Below are 26,490 nucleotides of genomic sequence, written 5' to 3'. Positions count from 1 at the left end.
TGCAATGGGAAAAGTGACACCTTTTTTGGGAAGGACACCCCTTCTGGTCCACGCAGACCAAGATTAATCCGTAAAGGGCGCATTTTTTTTTTTATTTCAGATGCCTTTGGAGATTTTATTTTCTGTAGCATCACTAAAAGAACAGGTTGAATTTTTTAAACACTATTTTTAATGACGCATCTTATAGTCTAATCACTTGCCACGGATCTGGCCTTACTTTACAGTATAACTAAAAGGAAAACATTTTTTTTTTTTTTTTGTGTTTGACTGATGTTCTAATCCTTTATTGCTGTCTGTCCCCCATTAAGAATATTTACCCTCTCTATTTTTCCTGTGTACCATTATTGAAAGTTACACTAAATCCCAAAAATTTGGGTTGTCCCCAGAAAAGTAATAGAGGGGAAATCTTCTAATGGAGACACTAGTTCTGGTGACCTCGGGGGTCCCCAAGGAATTACATTAATTTGCAGAGATTTCCACTCACTTCCTGTTTGGCTATGGGACAGGAAGTGAAGGTAAATCCCCTGAAATGGGACACAGATGGTGAAAAAAAAAAATCTGAACAGCAGATAATTTATAACTCTCCCTTGCTCTATCAAAAATGAAAAAAAAAGTTTTGCCTATAGTTCTACCTTAAAGGTAACTCACTTTCGTGGGGGAAAAAAATAGCAAAGAAAAATGAATATAGCATATACAATTGCGACACAAGTCACATTGTAATTGAATGTTATTAAAAATTACCTTTCCTTTTCAATCTGCAGCCGCTGTAATTTTCTAAAAATGCAATGCAATATGGCTACCTGGAGGTGTTCTATACACAGAATGTATACTGACCACACCCCCAGAAACATCATTGGCTCACTGGTTTTCCCAGAAGTCTGCCTAAGATACAAGTCAGATTTCTGGCATCCCCTGCAACACAAATGTCATTTTTGGTGAGATACTCCCAATAGGAACACGTCTAAACGGATGCAGGCCCAGTAGATTTCCTCATTAGTGTCCTGCAGCTGCACAGCTGACAGATAATTATGAAACCACTCCCATTAGACCCACTTAGCGCAGGGTCACAGAGGAACACACAGGGATTTCTTAAGAATAACAAAAAGGTAGGAATTTGCAACAAAGGTTGTTATAATCCTTGCAATGTACAGAGATCACCCAGAGGGGAATTTTTTTTTCTCAACAACAGTGGAGTTACGCTTTAACATAAAAATATAGTCTATTTCTATTGATTAACATCAAAAGGAGAGTCAGGTTGCACTCACACTATAGAAGCACATGAATGCACGCAAAGCTGCACTATTTTCTGTGTGTTCACAATATGCACAAAATCGTGTGTTGTGCTTGTGGTGTTAAAGGCACCCCAAACGCGGCAAGCAACATGAACTTGCTGGTAAGTGTGTGAAGCATGGCGCTAGAAAAGGTGCATGAGCTGCTTTGCTGTACTTCTCATGCCTAGGATAGCCCATTAAAATGAATGGTTTGCCCCATGTGTTTAACAGGACAATGCACAAATAAAGTACATGTGAGCTTTTAATTTCAATGCCCTACTCCTGTCAAAGTAGCTTACATACCATTTTGAGCTCAGCATTTTTTTTTTTAACTGCGTCTTTTTTGCTGCACTGGGGTCCCATTAATAATAAAAGGCACCACAAGCACGACAAGCTGACTTTGCGTGTTTTAGTAACATGCTCGATTTTCTGCACGTTCCCAAAACGCTATAGTGTGACTGCAGCCTGATAGTTATGGGTGAACACTGACCAAAGTGGTAAAATATTTGGATTTGTGCAATTTCCAGTTCACGATAATTTACGTATATACTATGTAACATTTATTAGATATCTGTCAGACCTGAAAAGGGGCCAGCGACGATCGTCTAATAATTGCATACAAGCAGCTATTCGTTTTGCTCCGGATATCCTATTGGATTGGTAATTTCTCTATAAGGACTACCCAACTGTGTTCCATATAATATATTTTGCATTTGTGTATCTTTGGATATAAAAACACATTTAGCTCAAGTTTCCTGTCTCAGCGGTGTATTAAAGTCAGATCCTCGGCAGTGTACTCAGCGATAAACCTTCTATTTATTCCCTAATCCTGCTCATCGCCAAGGATAATGATCCGCGTGTCAACATATTCACACCTGGGGAGGGAAGATGAGCGACTGCAGGTGACGGACAAGATTAAAGGTGACAAGTATTAACCCCGAGACTGCCAGACTAATCTGGGGGAGGCAAGCAGCTCAGTACTATCACCTGTGAATTACGGGAAGATTTATATTCATATTGCGGTGGAATTGGAGGCAGGCAGGGATCCAATGCTAATCCTTCCACAAGTGGATTATCCAGGCTGCCTGCCGAGCAAAAATGTACTGACTTCCCGTAACCGTCTCCCCTCTACCTGATAAAGCCGGAGAGGAAACCTCAGCCGTGTAGCGGATCAGACGGGGAAGCTGTCACATTGTTCGCTCCCTGCCAGGTCAAGAAACAGTTTTATTATCTGAAAAGAATCCAACATTAGCCATGAAGATTGGGGGTTTGCAGCCGAAAGAAAATGGACGGCACCAGCCATTTTATTTCGCATTTTTCAAAAAATGGGCGGTCATTAAATACATGAGGGGCACGTTAAATATGTATCAAGCTGTAGTTACAAATCTGAAGAAGCATCGCTTTAGGCCCCTTTCACACGGGCGATCCAATCCGATCCACCTGTCAGTTTTTCAGGCGGACCTAAACGGATGCTTCATGCATCCCTATGGGGCAGCGGGTGTCAGCGGAGACATCTGACACCCGCTGCTATCTGATCCAATCCTGTCCGTGAAATCCGGACACATGGAAACCCTATTTTCCATCCGTCTGGCGGATCGGATGAGGACAGACAGGCAGTCCATTCTCATCCAATCTCCCCATAGAGGGCAGCGAGGATCTGACAGCTCCATCTCTGCACACAGAGCGGAGACAGAGCTGTCATCCGCCTGCTCAGTGGGGATCGGCAGATCCCCACTGAGCAGAACTGACTCCATCGGGCGGTGCGCCCGTGTGAAAGGGGCCTTAAGGTATTTGTAGTAGTATGATGCTGTTTGATGGGGGTCAATAGACTGCAGCTTGGCTTATAAATGAGTAAAGGGGAACTCCACTTAGCACCATCTGAATCTAAACTGACAATGTTTAACAGAACCTCAACACAATTTCACAACAGCCCTTTCTATGGAAACAATAAAACACCTCCTGGTAAAAGGGTCCCAATCTCCTCGGAAAATGCTTAAAGACAAAAAACATACATGTTCCAACATGGCACAGCTGTTCGCGTTGGGGGTCAGGAACAGACTACTCTCCCGTTAACGGTCGTACAGCAGAGGGTCTACTTCAGGTCAACTAATTAGCATATTCACATTCTTTCCATGATTAGACCCCAGGGCACGATGAGTAAAGGCAACTCAGAAAATTAAAGGCTGCCATTACCAATCTCCTACTCCATCTGAAAATACGTATTTTCAAACTCTTGCTGCTCCTGTGGCTTCAATACTTTGAATCATAGAGCAGGAACGAGTATGCTGGGGACTTTAACTCGTTTCCAACTTTCCGAATGTGCACACTACTTCTGGGTTACTAACTCAGAGTTCTGAAGGTAAAGGGTCGGTATAACACCCAGGAAACTGGCATTTTCAGGAGGTGATTGGGAATCGCCATATTTTTTTCATACCAGGTTTTATTTCAAGAGCTCTAGACATCCTAGGAATTAGAAACTAAAGTTTTCATTTAAAGGTAGGTCTATGGCATTGTTTACATTCCTCTTTTGGCTTCTTTATCGAACATCTGCATCATTCGGTCCTATGAGCTTCTATGGAGTTTGTAGATGGATGGGCTCTTATTCAGCCCCCCAGAGGTCTACAGGACTGGAGCTTGTAGATGAATGGGCTCCTATCCCACCCCATAGAAATATATAGTGCAGAAGCTTATAGATAGATGGGCTCCTATACAGCCCTATAGAACTCTACAGGACTGGTGCTTGCAGATCGATCAGCTCCTATCCAGCCACAAACATCTAAAAGGGGTGGAGCTTGTAGATGAATCGGCTCCTATCCAGCCCCATGGACATCTTCAGGGATGCAGATTGTAGATGGGTCGGCTCCTATTTAGCTCCCTAGAAGTCTAACAAGCTATAGTTGTAGATGGATCAGCTCCTAGCCAGCCCCACAGAAGTCTACAGGGCTGAATTATATATAGGCAAAGGGTTTAACAAGCTGCCAAAGGGATATGAACAATGTGACAGGCCTCCAAGCAAGATTTAGCCAAGTATAGCAATTTGAGTGAGGGGAAGGGAGGGTGAATAGACTTACTTGGGGGGGGGGGGGGGGGGTGGGGGCAAAAAGGTAAGGAATATTTGTGGAAAACTGTTTTCCATTTGGAATTTTGGTCTTTTAACCGGTTCTCTTACACTTCTTTGCTGTACTGCCTATCCGTCAGGGTGTCCCTGGCCCTGGGAGTTGGAGGAATTTGCCCCAGTACTTAGGCAGGTCATTCAATTGAATGTCAATGGGCTGCCATTGCATGGCAATGGGCCAAAAAATGCACATGACCTTTCTATTCAATTCACACCACAATTTATGGTAGGTGGATTCTGGTGCATTTCCTTCTACTCCTCTGTGGGCATTGGGTGTCATTCAAACACATAAGTATAAATGGTAGACATTGCGAAGAAGCCTTGATGTGGCAGTGCAGCTTCAGGTATACATACAATGTATGCAACACTTTTTTTTTTTTTAACCTAAAACAGAATTTTGGCGCAGGTTAGTTGGGGGATTTTGTATTGTTCAGAAGAAGTTTTTCCATCAAACAATTTTTTTTTTTAACCTTTACATGTTATTACCAAAGGCATTACCTGCTTATAGCCAAGAGCTCATCTATAGAACACTCCCATATTAATCCTGCATTGTTGGTATCACCTGGAGCTGGATCTATGACGCACATTTCATGTAACGAGACCAATTTGCTGATAAATCAGCTGCAATGTATACGTGTTATTTGTCGCAGACCAATCAGAACTCTGTACCGTTTTCACGTTTCTATAATGGGCTTGGGAATGGCGCTTCACCATCACTGCCGGGGTAATGGGTTAAATGAAACGATTTCACGTTTGCAAAAGCTCGCTCGCTGACAGGAAAAGCTTTTTCTAGGAACTTGTAAAATAATTATTGTAAACTGCCGCATAATCTACGGTATCATCTCAGCGACTCCCACAGCTCCCCGACAATATCCGATGCTGTCAGCCAAACTCCAACATTTTATCAGCTCGCTGCCTCAAAGGCTTCCCGTGTTTGAAGTTAATTAATCAGTAATTCTGATGTGCTAACTGAAGAGATGGGAAGAGAGAGGGAAAGACAAAAGACGAAGGGAGAGAGATAACAGGATCACTACACAGAGGGGTGCAAGGGCCCCTCCAAAAGAAGCTGCACTGTAAGATATTCGGGATACAAGTCTAGGAGGAGGGGGTGGTTGGGTAAAATCACAGGATAAGAGTCTAGGAGGTGGGGGGGCTGAGATAGATCACAGGATACGAGTCTAGGAGGAGGGCCAGAACAGATCACACACACACGAAGATGTTTGAGCAAATATATTCAAAGAAACAAAAAAAAAAGTTCAGAACTGAAGGAGATTAGAAGCTCACATTGCTGCCATTCACGTGTGGCTCCAGGGTCACTGCTTGAGAAAATCCACCATACAATTACAGAATAGCCAATCAATGTCTGATGTATCTCCTGCAAGTTGTCCAATTCTGATCATTTGAGCACTGATCAGCCGAATTCACGGAGAGTCACACGGTGCCTTCTTCCCCACTGTTGGGTGCTGTGACTTCCACCATAACCTGCTATCTGCAAATTTAGGAAAAGGGACATACAGTATCTGGAATGAAAAATGGACTGCTAATCACAAACTAGTTTGCTCATATGTATTCTTAAACGGAATACTGAAGGAATGCTTTGCCTAGGCTGAAAGTATGTCATCAGTTTGCTGCAGGAAGGACTGCAGCATTGCACAAGTCACAAGGTAGGTGATAGGCTGTAGCAGGGGCATTTGTGAACACAGGCAGGAACTGCACAGGCACCAGGATTAGCAGGATTGTGTTATTTTCGAGTTGACATCTCAGTCCAAAAACGTGAACCAGGATGCTAGCTGAACAAAAATAATGCCGTCCTTCTTAAAGAGAAAAGAGGATGAAGGCATCTTGAGCCTCAAAAGCAGACAAATCCAGCCTCAAAAGCAGGCAGCATCTTCTGTGTTGCCTTTTTGGCTATTTCTCTCCCCCCCCCCTTTTCTAATTTTTTTCCTCTTTTTTTTTTTAGAGAATCTTTATTTCTTATTTAATTTATATATTTTTTTTTGCATTTTTATCATACTATTGAGGGGTTATTCCCTATTTTGACCACTAGATGTCATTATATTGGTCTTATGATCATTACGCATGGTCAGTCTCGAATTATCAATATCTGTGAATATATGTCTGTTATTTATATCGGATTTTCCCTTCTATATCCGGTGGTCGGACTGTAGAGCTTCCTGTGTTTCTGGTTGCTTCCTACCGGAAGTGAAGTTACGATTATTCAGCATATGAAAGGCATGTTGGTGTCTCGTAGCCACACCTCAGATGACGGCTGATTGGCCGAAACGCGTCAGTTGGGCACGCTGACACGCACATGCTGAATAACCGGGACCTTTGAATGTACACTGCCTGTATTTTATCTACATTTTGTAAGTACATTTGCAAATACATTTTTAATGGTGTTTGAACCTACTGCACTATGAGATTTCCTTTGTCCCTCTCGGTTGACCTCTGAGTGGAAGCTGGTGACTTATCTCAGAGTTTAAATATTCCTTTGGAGTGGTCTAAGCTGCATCTGGGACTGATTTACCATTTTGGCTGATTCCCTGCCTTCACTTGCTACATGCTTCCTTGTATCTTCACTCTGATAAGGAGATTGGGAGATCACATTGTGGTGGTGTGTGCTATCAGATGCATTGAAGGTGGTGGATGTCTTCTATCAAGCGCTGCTTATGAACTTTTTTGTATTATTTTTATGTTTTTGTCTATGTATTTCAGCCAGCTGCTTGAACCCCCTTGTTGTGTACTTTTTTGGTTTCTATAGGGGTTTTTATTTGTTTTTAGCGTGGATATATTTATATTTTAGTTATTTATTTTTGGCTATTCCACAGTGCTCTGGGAATCCCTTGCTGCGCCATATTTAGGCATGTATGGATCTATAAAAATGACATGGAAACAGAGAAGTTTAATGATGGATAAGTGATACAAAGAAAAAGGTTAAAATAGACTAACACCCGGCTGCGGTACCCTCGAGCCTTGATCATGCCCCGTTAGTGCTGGCCGACCCGTCCCTGGCAGCCCTTCCCCGGCCCGGCCCTTAGGCCCCTTTCCGTAGGGTGTCTTTGACTTTCAGATGGACAGGAGGACCCCATGGGAGCGCGGCGCTGGCGGTGCTCCAGATTCCGGCAGGTACGACCTTCTTCCCCCCTTCTTTTTTCTCCTTCCCTAGGCCTTTTCTCTACCCCCTCATTCTCCCTCTCTTCTCCTTTTTGTCTTCCTCTTCTTGGTATCCCCTATCTCTTTGACTCTTCTATTTGTTCTCCCTCCCCACATACAGCCCACTCTACCTCAAGTGGGCGACTGTGAATGTGTTGGGCGGACTGCCGGAGTTAGCCATGTTGTGTCTCCCTCTTCCCAGGCCCCTCCGACCATAGAGCTGGCCTGGGGGTTGTGCTGCTCTTCCGTGGGGTCCTGCTTTGTTGCTATGTACCCCCCCTCTGTCCGATTAAGGTGGTTGAGGGTGCCGGGCGCGGCGTCGGGTGGGGGCGCCGCACTGGGGGTGGTCTGATGGAGGCTGTTGCCCCCCTCCCCCTGTGGTGTGCCTCAGCCTGGAGCTCCCCCGGGCTGTGTCTCACATCTCCTGGGACTCAAGGATGATCAAGGTTGACTGTGGCGCGTGGCACTCGGCAGGCCGCCCTCTATTTTCTGCTGAATGCTGGTTCTTGCACTGTATTATGTTGATAATTGCTGCTCCTTTTTCACTGTGTTATGTACCACATTGCACTTTTCTACCCCCTGGGTTGTGGCACTGTTTGGCTAACACCCCTCCCTCGCACTTTTGTCGTAGTTGTCTCATTATTTATCTGTTCCCTTGTTAAAACTAAATAAAGATTCATTAAAAAAAAAATATATATATATATATATATATATATACACACACACTATAACCAGCTTTATAGAGTGTGACCTAGGTAAAACTTGGGGCGATGTGCAAAGCTGAAGAGGAATCTCTTACTTAGATCCGCAAGGGGTGCTGTATCACTGTACTTATCCAGAATGTAATGCACACATAAATCGAAAGAACTCCGCTTTCCCCGCTTAGTCCCTCAGTGGGCGGGGTGAAACACCTCAGGGGGTGCGGTTTGACAGATATGTAGGATGAGGCCGCTCCTTACTCTCGGGTTACACTGGCTGGTCGGAAGAGCGGTGTCCCTTCTATTTAAGCTGGATTTATATTCCAAAGTTAAAAATATCTGGAAAATGTTCAAATTAGCAACTAATCACAAGTTGGTTAGTTCATTTGCACTATAACAGGTTGCTGCAGGAAGTCTCCACAGGCCTTGAGAAAGTAAAGAACATTAAAGTGGACCTTTTAACTACACAGTCTGAGGTTTCAGACTGGACATATTGAGCGTCAAACTAGGCAGTGACTGCTGTGCTGTCTTTTTTGGGTATCCCACAGTGATCCTTTGGAATCCTTGGTCATGTCCCACAGTGATCCTGTTAACTTCAGGCACATCGTGATCTATAAAAAACACTGAAACATTCTACCATTTAGTGCTCTGGAAATCCACTGTCATGTGGTGCTCAACTTTGTATTAACCTATAAAATGACATGGAAATATTACAGTTTTAGCGCTCCAAGAATCCTTTGTCATGTGGTGTTCAGCCTCATCCTGACCTATAAAATAGCATTATAAATCATTCCTGACGAAAAAGCAGTACAAAAGTAAAAGGTGTCCAAAAACAGGTTAAAAAAGGCTTTAATTTCAAAACAAAAAAACAATTGAGGCAACAAAAAGCTGTACTAATAAGATAATATCGGTGTATTTGTCTCCAGCAAGACAAAAAGGTTACTCTACCGAGAAAAGGTTGTCACAAAAATGTGGCATTCTGGCCTCATCTAATCCAGCCGGTGAAATAAAGCAGTGTTGGTCTGATTTCAGTAATATTATAGAGGTCATATTCCAGTTGTTTCATACATAAATCCCACAGCAGTAGTGTGTGTATATTACATATGAAATAAAACACACACACATACTCTTATATATGGGGATAATGGGGAAAAATGAAAACCACCTATTACATTTTGTGACTTGGACCCAGCTGCTTCCAGTCATCGTTCTTCTTTCGACATTGGTACCTCGGATTGTATCTTCTCACTCATTAAAGCTGTAACGTTGTCCTCCAGGAATCTGCCGCCTCTTTCCACAGTCCTGAAATCTGCGTCCCCCTCCCGAACAACCTCTCCCCCCACCTTCAGATGTCCACAGAAAAACCTTGACACTTATTTCCCCCTGGTATCTTCTGGCAGTGTCACCATGACGACGACGGACCACCTGAGAAGATAAATAAGCCTTAAACTTTCCTTTCAAAGCAGCTTCCAGCTGTTCCAAACTTTGCCATTTATCTCTTCAGAGTCTCAATTAGAGCAATTTCTTTTTTTGGCCTGATTTTTTTTTCTCTCCTCCCACCAAAAGACGCTCTCTGGGTCCACCTGACGAAAAGGAGTTCTTGCTTCATTAGACGCCGACAGATCCAGCGCACAGCAAATTACCTCTAATCATTACCTTCTTCACACATCAAGCCCTCAGTCTGTCAAACTCATCTGCGGCTCTCCCAGCTACCTGCTTTGGCCAAGTGTCAAGACACAAAACAAGTGACATCACCCGGCAGATGATCTCTGGATACTGAAATGCAAAATTTGACAGGTCCCTCCTAAGGAGTGCTCGTCTTCATAGGCCTTTGTGCTCAGAGCTGCTCAGAGATCAGAGCTCTGGATAACACAATGTATCAGCACCTTGGACAGTTCCCTGTTCTCAGCACAGTCTCTCCACTGAGGACACCTTATATGGTTCCAATGACCTCGGGTCAGTCCCTAAACAGAAGGCACCCAATACCATTCACCTGTGCTCAGCACATGCCTTCTACAGAGAGCACCTTATACAGTTCATGTCTTCAGCACAGTCTCTTAACAGAGGGCTCCTTAAATAAATCCATTGTACTCATCGCAGTCCCTCAACAAAGGCATCCTATACCATGCACCTATCCTTCGTAAAGTCTCTCTGCAGAGAGCACCTTGGACAGTTCCTATGTCCTCAGCGCAGTCCCTCCACTAAGAGCACCTCGGACAGTTCCCAAGTCCTTAGCATAGACCCTTCCTAGAGGGCACCTTAGACAGCTTCAGTGTCCTCAACACAGTTCCTCATCAAAGAGCACCTTGGACAGTCCATGTTTCTACAACAAAGTTCCTCAAGGGGGCACCTTGGGCAGTTGATAGGTCTTCAGAACAGTTCCTTCTAAGAGCATCTTGGACAGTTCCTGCCTCCTCAGAACAGCCTCTCCACAGGGAGCACCTTGGATAGTTCTTGTGTCCACAGTACATTCCCTCCACAGAAAGACCCTTGGACATTTTACATGCACTCAGCAGAGTCTCTCCAAGAGAGCATGCCTCGGACATTTCCTGTGTCTGGCACAGTCTCTCTACAGAAAGTTCCTTGGACAGTTCCCATGTCCACAGCACAGTCCTTCCAAAGAGGACCTTGGACAGTTCCGGTGGTACCTTAGATCAGCCTTTTTCAACCAGGGTGCCCAGGCACTCTGGTGTGCCTTGAGGTTTCCTCAGGGGTGCCTCAGCAAAATGCCCCAAAAATTTCCCAAAATTTGTATACAAGGCATCGGATGAAGCCTGCCTTTTACGTTACACAAAGTCACAGGTTTTCATTGTGCATCGTTACGACCCTCTAGCTGCCGACCTGCTAATGACCAATGACATCATCAGTTGATAAGGAGAACATCAGTCGCCTGTGTAGCATGTTTGTTTGACCCTCTCCTGCTTCTCTCCATACGTTTTGGGGTCATATTGAGTGATGGAGAAAAACGGAGGAAAAACGAGAAACATTGGAATACTAGTTTAACCACTTGCCGACTGCCTAACGCCGATCTACGTCGGCAGTCAGCCCCTCACAGGCAAAGTGACTTAGGGCTACGTCACTAGCCTGTGAGGGTCTAGGGAGCGAGCGCGCGCCCCCGGAGGCGCGCTCCCGCTCCCGCGTGGTCACGGACCCCCCCGCGCGTGTGACCGGCGGACCCGATGTCCGCCGGTCACTCGGCGATCGGCGGGGGAGAGGGAGAATGTCAGGCAGCTTGTGTAAACAAGCCACCTGTCATTCTCCTTGCTGTTAGGATACTGATCACTCGGATCTAGTATGTAGATCCGTTGATCAGTGTCCATACAGCTCAAGCCCCAGCCAATCACAGTAGAAAGCACGCCCCTAGGGATACACACAGCCCCTCCCTCCCAAATAAAGTTAACCCCTTCACTACCAGTGTATTTTTACAGTAACAGTGCATATATATAGCACTGATTACTGTAGAAATGTCACTGGTAACCCCAAAAGTGTCAAAAATGTCAGTCAAGGGTCCGATCTGTCCGCCCCAATGTCGCAGTACCGCAAAAAAAAAAAATCGCAGATCGCCGCCATTACACGTTAAAAAAAAAAAAACAACAAAAATGACAGAAATCTTTCCCTTTGTTAGTAAACGCGATAACTTTTGCGCAAACCAATCAAAATACGCTTTTTGCGATTTTTTTTACCAAACATAGGTAGCATAAAACAAAATTGGCCGAAAAAGTAAAAAAATTTTGATTTTTAAATTTTTTTTGGGGGGAATTTCATATAAAAAAAAATGTGAAAAATATTGCTATTTTTGCAAAATTGACGCTCTTTTTTTGTTTATAGCGCGTGATCAAAAAATCGCACAGGTGATCAAATACCACCAAAAGAAAGCTCTGTTTGTGGGAAAAAAAGGACACCAAATTCGTTTAGGTACATCGTCGCACGACCGCGCAATTGTCCGTTAAAGTCACGCAGTGCCGAATCGCAAAATACCCCCTGGTCGGAATGGGGGTAAAATCTTCCGGGGCTTAAGTGGTTAATACCAACTTGGCACTTTTCCACTGCAAGTAACGGCTCGGCTCTACTCGGCCCTGCTTGGCCTGGTTTGCTTTTCCACTGCTGGTACCGCATGGTACGGTGTTGGAACGGTTTGGTACGGTACGGTATGGTTTGCTTTTCCACTAAAGTAGTACTAAAGTTAAGTGGGTGGGATAACAACGGGGTGGGTGGGATTCTCTGACCAATCAGTGGCTAGTAGTGACTGCATGCAAAGGATTGTGGGATATGGTACCAGTTTGGTACCTGTTGGAACCACAATCGAGTAGGTACTGTTTTTTCAGAGCCGTACCGTACCGTTCGGTTCCATGGAGTGGAAAAGCGCCGCCGTACCGTACCGAACCGTTCCTACACTATACCATGCGGTACCAGCAGTGGAAAAGAACAAAAGCGTGCCGAACCGTTCGGTTCCATGCAGTGGAAAAGCGCCATAACGTTGGGCATCCTGCGTGTGTATGCTGCTGCATTATGTAAAACTATTAGAATAGTTTTTTACATTTTAGGATGGGATGCCTTAAGATTGTCCTTAATTTTAAAGGGTGCCTCGAGACTGTCCATAATTTCTGGGGTGTGCCTCGACTGAAAAAAGGTTGAGAAAACACTGCCTTAGACTGTATTCATGTGCTTAGCTCAGCCCCTCAGGAAACCGTACTCTGGACAGTTCTCATGGCCTTAGCACAGTCACTTCAGAAAGGGCACCTTGGACAGTTACTGTGTCCTCAGCACAGTACCCGTCCCCCCACAAAGAGAAGTTTCTCTATGTTCCATGCCCTTAGCATGGTCTTCCCTCAGAGGGTGCCTTGGACAGTTTCAGTGTCCTTAGCAAAGTCTCTTTACAGACAGCACATTAGACAGTTCCTATGTTCTTATTGCAGTAGCTCCACACAGAGCGAGCTAGAAAGCTCATGGATAGAAAACGGAAATTTGTCACAAACCTGCACAGCTCAAAACAGAGGATGTTAAAAAATAAAAATAAAAAATAGGGGATGAGTAAGAGCAAACGTCATTCAAAACGCAAAATACGTACACATGCAAATAAAGGACTCTTGAGAAACGTAGAATTCAAAGCGGATTACTCGTCTATGAAAAATCATGACTGACATTGACAGAGAAACTGATCAGTGAAGCTAGAATATTTAATCTGTTTTCACCCTCTGAAGATAATTCAACCATATAAACACAAATATCCATGCACATCTCTGGTACCTGGGAGCGCTTTTTTAAAATCTGGCACCAGTTCACACTTATTTCTGGAACACACAAGGTTCTTTTGCAGAGAATGTGTTTTTTTGGTAACAGTCTATGCAGAATCTGCACATCACGAACTGACCACATGCAAGCGCATCGCTAACTTGCAGCAATGGATAGCCTTATAAAGACTCAAGTCCATGATCAGCAAATCAAGAGCATCATGCACAGCAATGTACACAATGTACAGACTATTGCCAGCAGCTCAGAAGCAAAGTCCTTGCACCATCCTTGTTACATTTTACGCACCTTTTTTTCTGTCTACAACACAGAATACAATATGCACATAAAGAAGGGAATGTGAGTGAACTGTGCGTCTCCAGCACGGCTGCAACGACTCATCAACAGTATCCGTTCACCACCTTTCTATGACACCTGGCGTTTTACTTTAGAGGCAGGAGTTGTACTTAAGAGGCAGAAAGATAACCCGTGTGCTTCATCCAGGCAGCTGCTAAAAAGGAACATCGGCGCTTCTATCGGCAGGGGTTCTTTACAGTAAAAGCGTTTGGATTCTCCTCTGCATGAGGTGGTAATATTCCACAGCACGTCTATATATTTCAAGTGGTTGGACGCTTCAATGCCGGTAACAGCATCTCCACCGTCAGTTGTTAGATCAAAAGAAATGACAAAAGCAGCAGTTTACTGATGGAATCCAAGCGTTTCCTAATCCAGCCTTTGAGGGTGAATTAAAAACTGCTTCACAAATGTTATCTACTTTATTTTATCTAATTGTATCCAGCAAAATGTAATACAATAAAAATGGACTATGTATGTGAGAACCTGGCAGACTAAAAGATGAATTTTGCGCCATTGACGCCATTACATTTTATAGGATATTGAAGTACATAGCGAGGCTGCATGTGTCCTTAATTAGGTCACATTGAACTTTCCACATATAACTAATTTTTGTGATGAAATCAAATCTTACCTCAGTAAGAATTCAAAATTCCCACATACCGGTGCATCGGCTGTGGGATCCCAATACCGGTGCCTCGGCTGCCCCACCCCAATACCGGTGCCTCGGCTGCCCCACCCCAATACCGGTGCCTCGGCTGCCCCAACCCAATACCGGTGCCTCGGCTGCCCCAACCCAATACCGGTGCCTCGGCTGCCCCAACCCAATACCGGTGCCTCGGCTGCCCCACCCCAATACCGGTGCCTCGGCTGCCCCACCCCAATACCGGTGCCTCGGCTGCCCCACCCCAATACCGGTGCCTCGGCTGCCCCAACCCAATACCGGTGCCTCGGCTGCCCCAACCCAATACCGGTGCCTCGGCTGCCCCAACCCAATACCTATGCCTCGGCTGCCCCAACCCAATATCGGTGCCTTGGCTGCCCCACCCCAACACGGGTGCCTCGGCTGCCCCACCCCAACACGGGTGCCTCGGCTGCGCCACCACAATACCGGAGCTTCGGCTGCCCCACCCCAATACCGGTGCCTCGGCTGCCCCACCCCAATACAGGTGCCTGCCTGCCCCATCCCAATACTGGTGCCTCGGCTGCCCCATCCCAATACTGATGCATGAAGTTTTGCAGAGTTAGAACATGATTTGCGATAAGTGTGCTAGCTGTTGCACCTCCCATAGGGAACTATACTTTCTATGGATTATGCTTGCTGCACTCATTCAAAAAAGGAGCATTTTTATTTGGACTATTGTAACTGAGCGGCAGCTCCAGGCTGGACAACGTACCTGTATGTTGCAGCCTCTCTTTCGGGTTTGGGGCACGCATGTACCCACCCCCTGCCTACCGGTGCTGTAATCAGACACAGCATAAGTTTGGCAGCGGATTTCAAAATTGTTACGAAAAATACAAAACTTCGTAAACTGAACAGCAATCTGGAAAAACCAGATAGTTAGTAAAGTAAAAACCAGACAGAGAGAAAAGTAAAAGCAACACACATTACACATAGTTAGGCACACAGTTAACCCTTTGAGTCCTCAGATATGTTAACCCCTTGACAACCAATGTCAGTACATTAGTACAGGGAAAGTGTCCAGTATTAACACGGATCACTGTATTAGTGTAACTATTGATGTCAGTGTACCTCCCCGCCAGCATCAGCTAGTGCCAGAATGGCTGCCACACTATCACAGTCCCATTATAAGTCGCTGATCACTGCCATTACCAGTATAGTGTCATAGCAGCATAAATTCCAGTATATATACACACACACACCATAGTTTGTAGACGCTATGACTTTCGCACAAACCAATTAATATACACTTATTGAGTTTTGTTTTTTTTTTACTAAAGACATGTAGCAGAATACATTTTGGCCTAAATTTTTGAAGAAATTCATTTTGATTTTTTTTATTTATTGGATGGATTTTATAACAGAAAGTAGAAAATATTTTTTGTTCTTTTTTTTCCAAAATATTTGGTCTTTTTTTCCATTTATATTGCAAAAAATAAAAAAAAACAAAAAGAAAAAAACCCAGTGGGGATCAAATAACAAAAAAAGAAGGCTCTATTTGTGTAAAAAAAAATAAATATACAAATTTAATTTCAATACAGTGTTGATGGATCACGCAACTGCCAGTTAAAGTTGCGCAGTGCTGAAAAGTAAAAAATCGGTCTGGTCAAGAAAGGGGGTAAAATCTTGGAGCTCAAGTGGTTAAAACTGACAACTGGGTGTGTCACATACAAAATACACTCATCCATTTGCAGCTATATGAACCAACGGTTGCGGCCTAGGCGTGTCCTACATTTTGGTTGACATATGGCTTGGTAGGTGAAAACTAACTACAATTTAGGTCACGCCTGCAATGTCAGGGCTCCCTGCTGTGGGCTGACTGAAAACAGCACAATGCAAATTATGACAATGCAGCAATTAGTATAAAGGGGAAGCTTCACTGTCACCCTATTAAAAGAGGTGGACCTGTAAGCCCTCAGCTGCCAGGATTCCAGGTACATTACTGACAATGCTTGCCATGTTTAGAGAAATGAGCAAAGACGTATTTAACAACTGACAAGGCTTTATTGCATAATATATTTTTAGTTTTTCACCATAGTTCAATTTTAAGCTGCTCGTACCTGTGCCAATTTGATAGAACGATTAAACGTTCTGGTCCACTTTTTGTTGAAATTGCAAAGCAGCTGCAGGCAAAGTGGAAGTTTAGATTTACATGCAAGGACATGGTATGGAAATTGCCCCGATCACGCGAAGCATACAAACTACTGCTTTCAATTAAATCACCATTGTTTTTTTTCCTCACCAAAGTTCCTCCTCAGGGTTTTGGACAGTGCCTGTGTCCACAGCACAGTCTCTATGGAGGGCACCTTGGATATTTCCCATGTCCAAAGCACAGTTCCTCTACAGAGGGCACTGTGGACATTTCCTGTGCCCTCAACACAGTCCCTGTATAGAGAATGCCTTGGACAGTCCTTGTTATCCCAACACTCCCTCCATAGAGAGCTCTTTGGACAGTTCTTGTTATCTCTCAACACAGTCCCTCCACAAAGTGCACCTTGGAAAGATACTGTGTCTTTAGCACATTCCCTCTCCAGGAGGCACAGAGGAAAAATGACCAGGTGTATGGCCAGCTTTAGTGATGAAGGTAAATCTCACGAGTATTTAAATTTCTCCTTACTGTTCAATCATATCACTGTTGTAAAGATGTCTATGAAGCTCTGAAGATACTTCAGGGCCTTTACAGATATGGGGTTGAGAAGGATTTCGAGCCTATGGTCTATGTGACTGTTCGGCAGATTAGCCCCGTACTTCCTGTCCAAATGACCATGCAGGAAGTGAGGGAAACCTCTTCAATGTGAACATAAAACATTTTGAATTCCACTTCAGTAGTTCTTGAAATAGCCCTGCTATATATCTACAGCTACCTATCTTTAGCCCTGTCCATTTCACAGTAGGCAGTACGATGGCCTTCCAACACTGAGGTCCATGGTCCTATTCTAGTTGGGAAACCATCACTATATTGTGCATTTGATCTCCTCTGAAGGCTTCAGTTTCCACCCACAACTTAAAAAACGTACTCTGGTATCCGACACCTGTGCTTTTAAAGCCACAGTAAGGGCCCTAGAGTGTGAGCTCCTCTGGATCGCAGGAAGATGGTTTCTGGAGGTGTCAGTGTAAAATCTAAGATTGCTATAAATAGGAACATAAACATCACTTATTCTCCATCTCAGCACTAGAAGTCCACGCTCCTCCCTCGTTGATATCGACAGCTGCCCCCAATTTATGGCTCTAATTTTTCCCTCTTCAGCCATTCACATCCCGGCACACCTTGTACACAGTGGCAGATTCACAAGGCTTCTCAGCGGAAAAACCCATACAAACTATACATAATTTTAATGTAAGCAACTATAATAAAAGGTTATTGTAAACAAGGAGCATACAAGATAAAGACATCACTAAGGTGTTTTTTTTTTTTAACAAGTCCAAGATATGAACAAACAAAACCCTGACCACAAACTACAGAAATAGCATGAACAAAGCACAGCTCTATGTATACCTCGCACATACCATATATCTAGTAATAGGTAACTGCCTGCCCAGTACACCACCCAAAAACAAAAAAGCTGTATATTCTGCAGTATCTATTGAAGACTTCTGCTCCTTTTCAAATAACAGATCAACTGCCATTCAAAGTTGCAACGTGGAAAATTGTTTAAAAAAGTGCATGTAGTCTGTAAACATGGTACACCACTAAATACCATGGACGGACCACCCAAAGGTCCCTGCATACGATGCCACTTACTTTGCAGAGGTTAGGCACTCTGTATGGAAGGGCTCTCTACTATGTAAATACAAATTTCATGGCCTCCACTCCGCCTCACCTTCAGTACATCACCAGGCAAAAATCAGAGAGTTTACACTGAAACATTCTTTACAATGTATTTTCTTTTTGACTCATTATGAGATAATTTTACATATTCGTAAATCTCCCTCTAGTGGTCATGTTGTATGTCAGACAGTGCAGTAACTACCCTGCTGAACAGCCTGAGTGTAACTGGTGTAGGGAAGGAGTGCTGGTGTCAGGAAGGGAACACCAGCAGACTAAATGGCTCTTCTGGACGGTGTCCTGTGCATAAGCATAGGCTAATTCATGTTCCTTTACATGCACGTAGGAAATGTGCACATGTACATGCTCGTGCACATCTGTTGCTTGCATTGGCGCCAGGCAGACAATTTAAACTGAGCCTGTGCTATGTTTTAGTGTGGTCTTGTCTACAGCGTTCCCTTCCATACCTACAACCTGTTACTCTGCATCTGGCTACTGTTACCGACCCAGCTTGTCTTTACTCCTTACATCCACCTTGCACTGACCCGGGCCTGCCTTTGACATTGATTCTGCCTGTGCCCCTTGCTGCTGTTTTACTGATCTGTTACCGACTTGACCTGTATTCTGACTTTGCTCTTGCTTTGCTTCTCCCATTTGGATGTAAATACCCTCAAATTAAACCTGAGAGTGTGCACTTTCAGTCCATATCTGTTAAATAACTATAGCTTGAATACGTTTTAATACCTGAAAAAACTAATTCTGCATGTGTCCAAATATGTATGGGGGCCTAACTGTATGTACTGTACATATATATATATACGGTTTTCATTTACAAATACATATACCTGGGCTCAAAACTTTTACCATTGGTTTGGGGCTCTGTCCTTTACACATTAAATATAAACTGAATATCCACCTGGAGACTGCAATGTTTTTGGATAGATCAATAAAACAGCCACTGAGGAGGGCTTGCAAGCGGGAAACACAGGCTATGTGATGGACAAGTATGGTGGCCGTGCTTTGCCAGTCTTTGCAGTAAAGCCAAGGAAAGAACACAGCAGTATATTAAGGTGCCTTTACTAAACCAGAATGCTGCGTATACAAACTATTTACAGTTACAGGAATACAAGGCATACAGTGTTACAAATATGAATATAGACACCATCTATCCTTTGCAATATTATGTACACTAAAAGTCTGTTATTGCTGGTCCATGATTTCCGTAGCAAACAGGATTCCAGGCAGTTTAGGAGATCACAGTAAAACAGGTTCCCGAATTCTCAGCAGTCGCTCTCTCTTTCATAATGTAGCTTCTAGTGCTATCCCTTGTCCCCCTTTCAGCTTGGGCTGTGGCCCTTAATCTTGGAAAGTGCTATTCCCACATGGGTGTAGCCATTTCCAATTGGGTTCCTACAATATTGTCTACGAGGGTCACATTTCTGTCTTCAAACTCTAGATGGCAGAACAATTCCAAAAATGCTATATGTCAAATAAGCCAAAAGGGTCAGGCTATTGTCAATCCTATTGACAGAACCACAGTGAAGCTTAGGTTCAGTGACAGGGCTCCTCTAAAACAGCTACAAAATTTGCACTCTCAGCCAACAGTTTTTACTGCCCCCATTTTTACCCAAAAAGTATCTATTTTCTCCTTGTATTAAAGAACAGAAAAACTAGTTTTGTGCAAAAACTGCTTGATTTAACAATGGTTGGACCGATGTTTCTGAAAATTAAAACACATTTTCATATATTTTCTCTCTCTCTGAATACATACACACACACACACACACACACACACACACACACACACACACAGCCATGGCCAAACGTTTTGAGATTGACACATTATGTTTCACAAAATCTGCTGCTTTAGTGTTTTTAGATCTTTTTGTCAGATGTTACTATGGTATACTGAAGTATAATTACAATCATTTCATAAATGTCAAAGGCTTTTATTGACAACTACTTTAAGTTTATGCAAAGAGTCAATATTTGCAGTGTTGATCCTACTTTTTTCAAGACCTCTGCAATTCGCCCTGGCATGCTGTCAATCAACTTCAGGGCCACATCCTGACCGATGGCAGCCCATTCTTGCATAATCAATGCTTGAAGTTGGTCAGAATTTGTGGGGGGGGTTTTTTGTTCACCCGTATCTTGAGGATTGACTGCAAATTCTCAATGGGATTAAGGTCTGGGGGAATTTCCTGGCCATGGACCCAAAGTTTAGATGTTGTGTTCCTCAAACCACTTAGTTATCACTTTTGCCTTATGGCAAGGTGCTCCATCATGCTGGAAAAGGCATTGTTTCTCACCAAACTGTTCTTTGATGGTTGGGAGAAGTTTCTCTCGGAGGATGTTTTTGTACCTTTCTTTATTCATGGCGGTGTTCTTAGGCATTATTGTGAGTCCACTCCCTTGGCTGAGAAGCAACCCCACCCCACACACAAATTGTCTCAGGACGCTTTACTGTTGGCATGACACAGGACTGATGGTAGCGATCACATTTTTTTCTCTGGACAAGGTTTTTTTTCCAGATGCCCCAAACAATCAGAAAAAGGGATTCATCAGAGAAAATTATTTTACCCCGTCCTCAGCAGTCCAATCCCTGTTCCTTTTGCAGAATATCAGTCTGTCCCTGATTTTGTTTCTGGAGAGAAGTGGCTTCTTTGCTGCCCCTCTTGACACCAGGCCATCCTCCAACAGTCTTCTCACTGGGTGTGCAGATGCACTCATACCTGCCTGCTGCCATTCCTAAGCAAGCTCTGCACTGGTGGTGCCCCGAACCCACAGCTGAATCATCTGTAGGAGACGGTCCTGGCGCTTGCTGGACTTTCTTGGGCGCCCTGAAGCCTTCTTCACAAATGCAGTGGATTTTTTATGGGATGAAGTTCATTTTCTTGGCAAAGAGGGACTTTGCAATGAATTTCAATTCATCTGATCACTTTTCATGACATTCTGGAGTATATGCGAATTGCCATAATAAATCCTTAGGCAGCAGACTTTGTGAAAATTAATAAGTGTGTCATTCTCAAAACCTTTGGCCACAGCCACACACACACACACACACACACACTACAATGCAAGTGTTTTAGGCAGGTGGGAAAAAATGCTCTAATGAAAGAATGCTTTTAAAAGTATATTTATATATTTTTTAATTGTTTATTTTTTATCAATTTACAAAAGTCAGGTGTATGATCAACCAATTATACCAAGCAAGTACTTATGATCATCAATTTTATATATATATATATATATACACACATACACACATACACACATACACATACACACACATTTTTCATTTTATTTTATGCAAGACATGCCGCTTTGTGGGGACTATGACCACAGGCTATACAGGTGTTTTTCTTTTTTGTTGCTAAAAATATTCACATTAAAACTGATGGAATTCATACACATCTGAAAAAGTTAAAATCTCTAAACCCCCCCCCCCCCCCCCCCCGGAAAGAAGCCATTGAACATTACCGTCCTGCAGCTTGTAGCATTTAATACGTTGTAACTGCTGCGGTTACAGAACGGCGTGTGGCTCGGGCTGGAGGAAGATTTGAAGAGATAGGTGCCCAGGCACCCGCATACGCTGGTATTTGAAGATGCCAACTCCATTTAAGAAGATGGTCGGAGATGAGGGCACCTGCCGCGATGGAGAGATACTAGTGTACGATGGACATGTAGCTCCTGGCAAAGCAGCGCAATCTCCCGGCTACCTCCACCAGCCCCATTTGTAATGCAGAATTAGCTAAATCCAGCATGAAAACAAATAAGCCCGACTAATCCCCTTATCTGCCGGCAGACAATGCGCGGAGCGGCACAGCCACCTCTCCCGCCGCTGTAGGTTTGAGGGACGTTCCTTCCCACACATGTGGCCCGAAATCTCTTCCGCTGAGCTTTGTCCACTGTCTAATTACTTTATTGTATTATTTTCTTCAATTAAAACTGTTTGTTTAGCATAATCGTCTTCCGCTATTCACTGATCTTTGTAAATGGGATGAAGAGACTTTTTCCACAAAGAAGCCGGCTGCTTTTGGCGGGCTGAGTGCGTGTAAACGGAGGCGTCGTGTGACGCAGAGCCCTAATGCGAGTTAAAAGCTGTGCGCAGAACTTTGTTTCTGATAAACAGGCAAGCACCGTGTGCGGCTAACCTCAGGAGTAACCGTGAACAATGCAACATGGATTACGGCAACATTGTAACAGGTGCTGAATGAACTCCTTTGCGGCAACAACTGTGATTCTGCTGAGTCTGTGGAACAAGGAATAAGAGAAACCCAAACAGGAATTTCCAGTGGAGAGCGAGGTGATTGGTCGAATTCTGATCTGTGTGTACCACAGAAGGTGATCGGTCCTGCAAGAAAACCAGCGTTCCATTAGCCGCCACTGCGCATTGCTGCAGCTTTGATCAATGTATTCCAATGGGGGGGGGGTGTCTGAACAGTGGGAGCATAGTGGGAGAGAGCTCTACATCCACATCACTTGTATGGATGCAGGAATTACATTTGTTTTTCCCCCATTCAAACTAGCGGTTTGAACGGAAAAAAAAAAAAAAAAAAGCTCTCTATGCTTCTCTATTTAATGCAGGAAGATCTGCTAGAAGAGGCTTGCAGAGTGCTGTGCATAGCTTCTTGAAAACATCAAAAACCTCACAGCACCCTGCCTCAGTATTCCTCTTAAGAGTCTTAAAGGAGCTGTAAAGTCAGAAGGTTTTTTATCTTAAAGCATTCTATGCATTAAGACAAAAAGCCTTCTGTGTGAAGCTGCCCCTCCAGCCCCCACTAATACTTACCTGAGCCCCATATCTGTTCAGCGATGTCCAGGAGTCCCTCTCAAGTGGCTGAAATACAGCAGCGGCGCCATTGGCTCCCACGGCTGTCAAATACAGTTAGCCAACCAGGAGAGAGAGAAAAATAGGGTTCTGTTCCGTTCCAAAAAACGGAACAGAACTGAAAGGACACAAATCGGATGTCAGCGGATGGTCATCCGCTGACATCCGTAATCCCATTGACATGCATTATGTCCGTATATCACCCGCAAACGGATGGGGTGATATACGGACATACGGAGCGGCCGTGTGAAAGAGCCCTTAAGGAGTTATAAGTCAGAAGAGGAGATGCTCAGAGTTGTATAAAGTACTCGAAACCCATACTTGAGTAAAAGTACAAGTGCTCGATCAAAAAGTGACTTGAGTAGAAGTAGAAGTACTCGGTCAAAAAGTGACTTGAGTAGAAGTGCTAAAGTATTCAACATTTTTTGTACTTAAGTATTGCAAGTAGTTTTTTTTTTTAATTTTGCTACTCAAGTACTGAAAGTAAAAGTACAAGTACTGTGTTACGTAGTTATTAAAGAAAGAAGTTAAAAGTTTGAACATCATATTGTTTTTTATTATTTCAAATGCAGCTTTTATTTATACATACAGTAGCATTTATTTTCGTATGCGCTGATAATACACATGTTTTGAGCTTCATGAAACCTGCCATCTACTGTTCTGGCAGTGGTAATTTTTATAATTGTAACGAGTAACTATGCAGCACAAAAAAAAAATATCGGAGTAGAAGTATTGAAATCATTGAAAAAATGTAGTGAAGTAAAAGTGGAAGTAGGAGAAAAAAATTCTACTTCAGGAAAGTACAGATACCGCCTTTCGGTACTTAAGTACAGTAGTGAAGTAGTTCTACTTAGTTACTATACATCTCTGGAGATGCTGATATCTAAACATTTTTAACCTTAATGCAAGGTATGCTGTAAAAGAAGAACATGTTTAGGCTTTAGAACCACTTTAACCACTTTCAGACCGGAGGATTTGGCTGCTCAATGACCAGGCCCTATTTTGCGATTCGCCCTGCGTGACTTTAACGGACAATTGCGCAGTCGTGCGACGCTGTACCCAAACTAAATTGACGTCTCCTTTTTTTCCCACAAATAGAGCTTTCTTTTGGTGGTATTTCATCACCTGTGCGATTTTATTTTTTGGGCTATAAACAAAATAAAGAGCGACAATTTTGAAAAAATAATATATTTTTCACATTTTTTTATATGAAATTTAAAAAAAAAAATGCAAAAATCAAAATGATTCAACATTTTAGGCCAATTTGTTTTCTGCTACATATTTTTGGGAAAAAAAAAACCGCAATAAGCGTATTTTGATTGGTTTGCGCAAAAGTTATTGCGTTTACTAACTACGGGGAAGATTTATGTCACTTTCATAGTTTTTTTTTTTTTTTTTAACTAGTAATGGCGGCGATCTGCGATTTTTTTTGCAGGACTGCGACATTGTGGCGGGCAGATCGGACCCCTGACATTTTTGACACTTTTGGGGGGACCAGTGACATTACTACAGTAATCAGTGCTAAAAATATGCACTGTTACTGAAATGACGACACTGGCAGGGAAGGGGTTAACTGTACTGGTGATTAAGGGGTTAAATGTGTCCCTAGGGGCGTGATTCTAACTGTCAGGGGGCGTGGCTTGTGAAGTAATCACAGAGACATGCGATCCTATATAGCAGGATCACATAGCCTCTGTGATCACTACAGGGAGAATGACAGACGGCTGTGTTTACATCAGCCATCTGTCTTTCTCCCTCAGCTGCGGGAGATCGCGAATGGCCGGCGGCCATCGGAGCCGCCGGTCACACGCACTCGCCACCTAGAGTCTCCTGAGAGAGCGACGTAGTACTACGTTGCTTTGCCCAGGAGCGGCTGCCTGCTGCAGTTAAACTGCGGCGGGCGGTCATTAAGTGGTTAAGGGCTCATGTACACAGGGCAGCTGAAAACCTTTTCTGAATGCTGAAAACCGATGGTGAAAAAAATCCATTTTACAGCTTTTACATACTGAGTTTATCAGCAGTGATGAGCATTTGAGGTTAAAAGAATTTTTTAAAGATAACCACAGGAGACCCTCCCAAACGCCCACATTGCATGAAAAACAAGTACATTATTAAATTGATTGCAAAGTCTGTTGCAAATAACAAACATGTCATACCTACCTCCTCTATGCAGTTGGTTTTGCACAGAGCAGTCCTGATCCTCCTCTTCTCGGGTCCCTCGCTGCCACTCCTGGCCCCTCCCTCCTGTTGATTGCCCCCACAGCAAGCAGCTTGCTATGGGGGCACCCGAACCGAGCCACAGTTCCCTGTGTCCATTCAGACACAGATCCGTGACCCAGCCCGACTTTCTGTCCTCATTAGCCGACTGACTTTGATTGACAGCAGCTGGAGCCAATGAGAAGGGAAGTCCCGGGCAGCCCAGACACTTCTGCAACATTGCTGGATCTAGAGGGACCTCAGGTAAATATTAGGGGGGCTGCAGCTCACTGGAGGCATTTTCATCTTAATGCATAAAATACATTAAGATAAAAAACCTTCTGACTTTACAATCCCTTTAACCATTTCAGCCATTCTGTGAGAGAAGAGAGAGCAGTGTGCTTGTACGTAGATAGCTATCGTATTTTATGTGTTTTCACTATAGATCCCATCATGAGCATGTGTGAGGAAATGCTCCTGATGTTGCCGAGGCTCCCAAGATGTAGAAAATTGTGTGAGAGTTTGTCACAGGCAACAGCATGTGGTAAAATTTGAGTTTTGTCAACATTTTCATATGTTAAAAAATTATCAGAAATATTTTCCCCCTTTAAAAATGCTTATAAAAGCAAATGCGCATAAAAACGCGGTTTACCACTGTTACAAGCATTTGGCGTTTGAAATGCCAGTAAACTACAGTCCTGAACGTGATTTTTCCGCTTTAAAAAAACAAAATGCCTGTGACCTCAACTGCCTCTAAAGTAACTACTATAAATGAGTGTACATACAAACATAAGATACCATAGAGGAAAGTTCAGGGGCTGCTGAGAAAAACTTCAGTTTAGCAGCGGTAGTGTAAGCCCTGAAGCAAAGAGTGGGAGATGTTATGCAATATCAAAAATGCCCTTGATGGCCAAATGTCTGTCTGGAGGAGTGGGCGATCCTTGGCAGCCACATTTGCATTCAGACCACCACAGACAACACCTACTGCTGAGCCTCCATGACTGGAAGAACTGACATCCAAAGAGTGAAGGGGACGGGCCAGGAACAGTCAAGGTGAGGAGGAAAAGGGTTACATGGTGCTTGATGTGCTCCAGCCAGGAAATGAGGTGGGCAAGGGACAGTCAAGGTGAGGAGGAAAAGGGTTACATGGTGCTTGATGTGCTCCAGCCAGGAAATGAGGTGGGCAAGGGACAGT

At 43.7% G+C, this 26,490-nt stretch overlaps 1 protein-coding gene across 3 annotated transcripts in view; it reads right to left on the bottom strand.

Moving 5' to 3' along the window:
• The window catches only part of NRXN3 (neurexin 3), a 748,840-nt gene that overhangs the window by 165,470 nt on the left and 556,880 nt on the right, over positions 1–26,490 (bottom strand). The gene's annotated exons all lie outside the window — the stretch shown is intronic.

This window comes from Pelophylax lessonae (genome assembly GCF_965119305.1).
Source record: "Pelophylax lessonae genome assembly, chromosome: 13".
Taxonomy (NCBI): domain Eukaryota; kingdom Metazoa; phylum Chordata; class Amphibia; order Anura; family Ranidae; genus Pelophylax; species Pelophylax lessonae.
The sequence above is the reverse complement of the archived record's forward strand: the minus strand, read 5'-3'. Positions and strand labels throughout refer to the sequence as shown.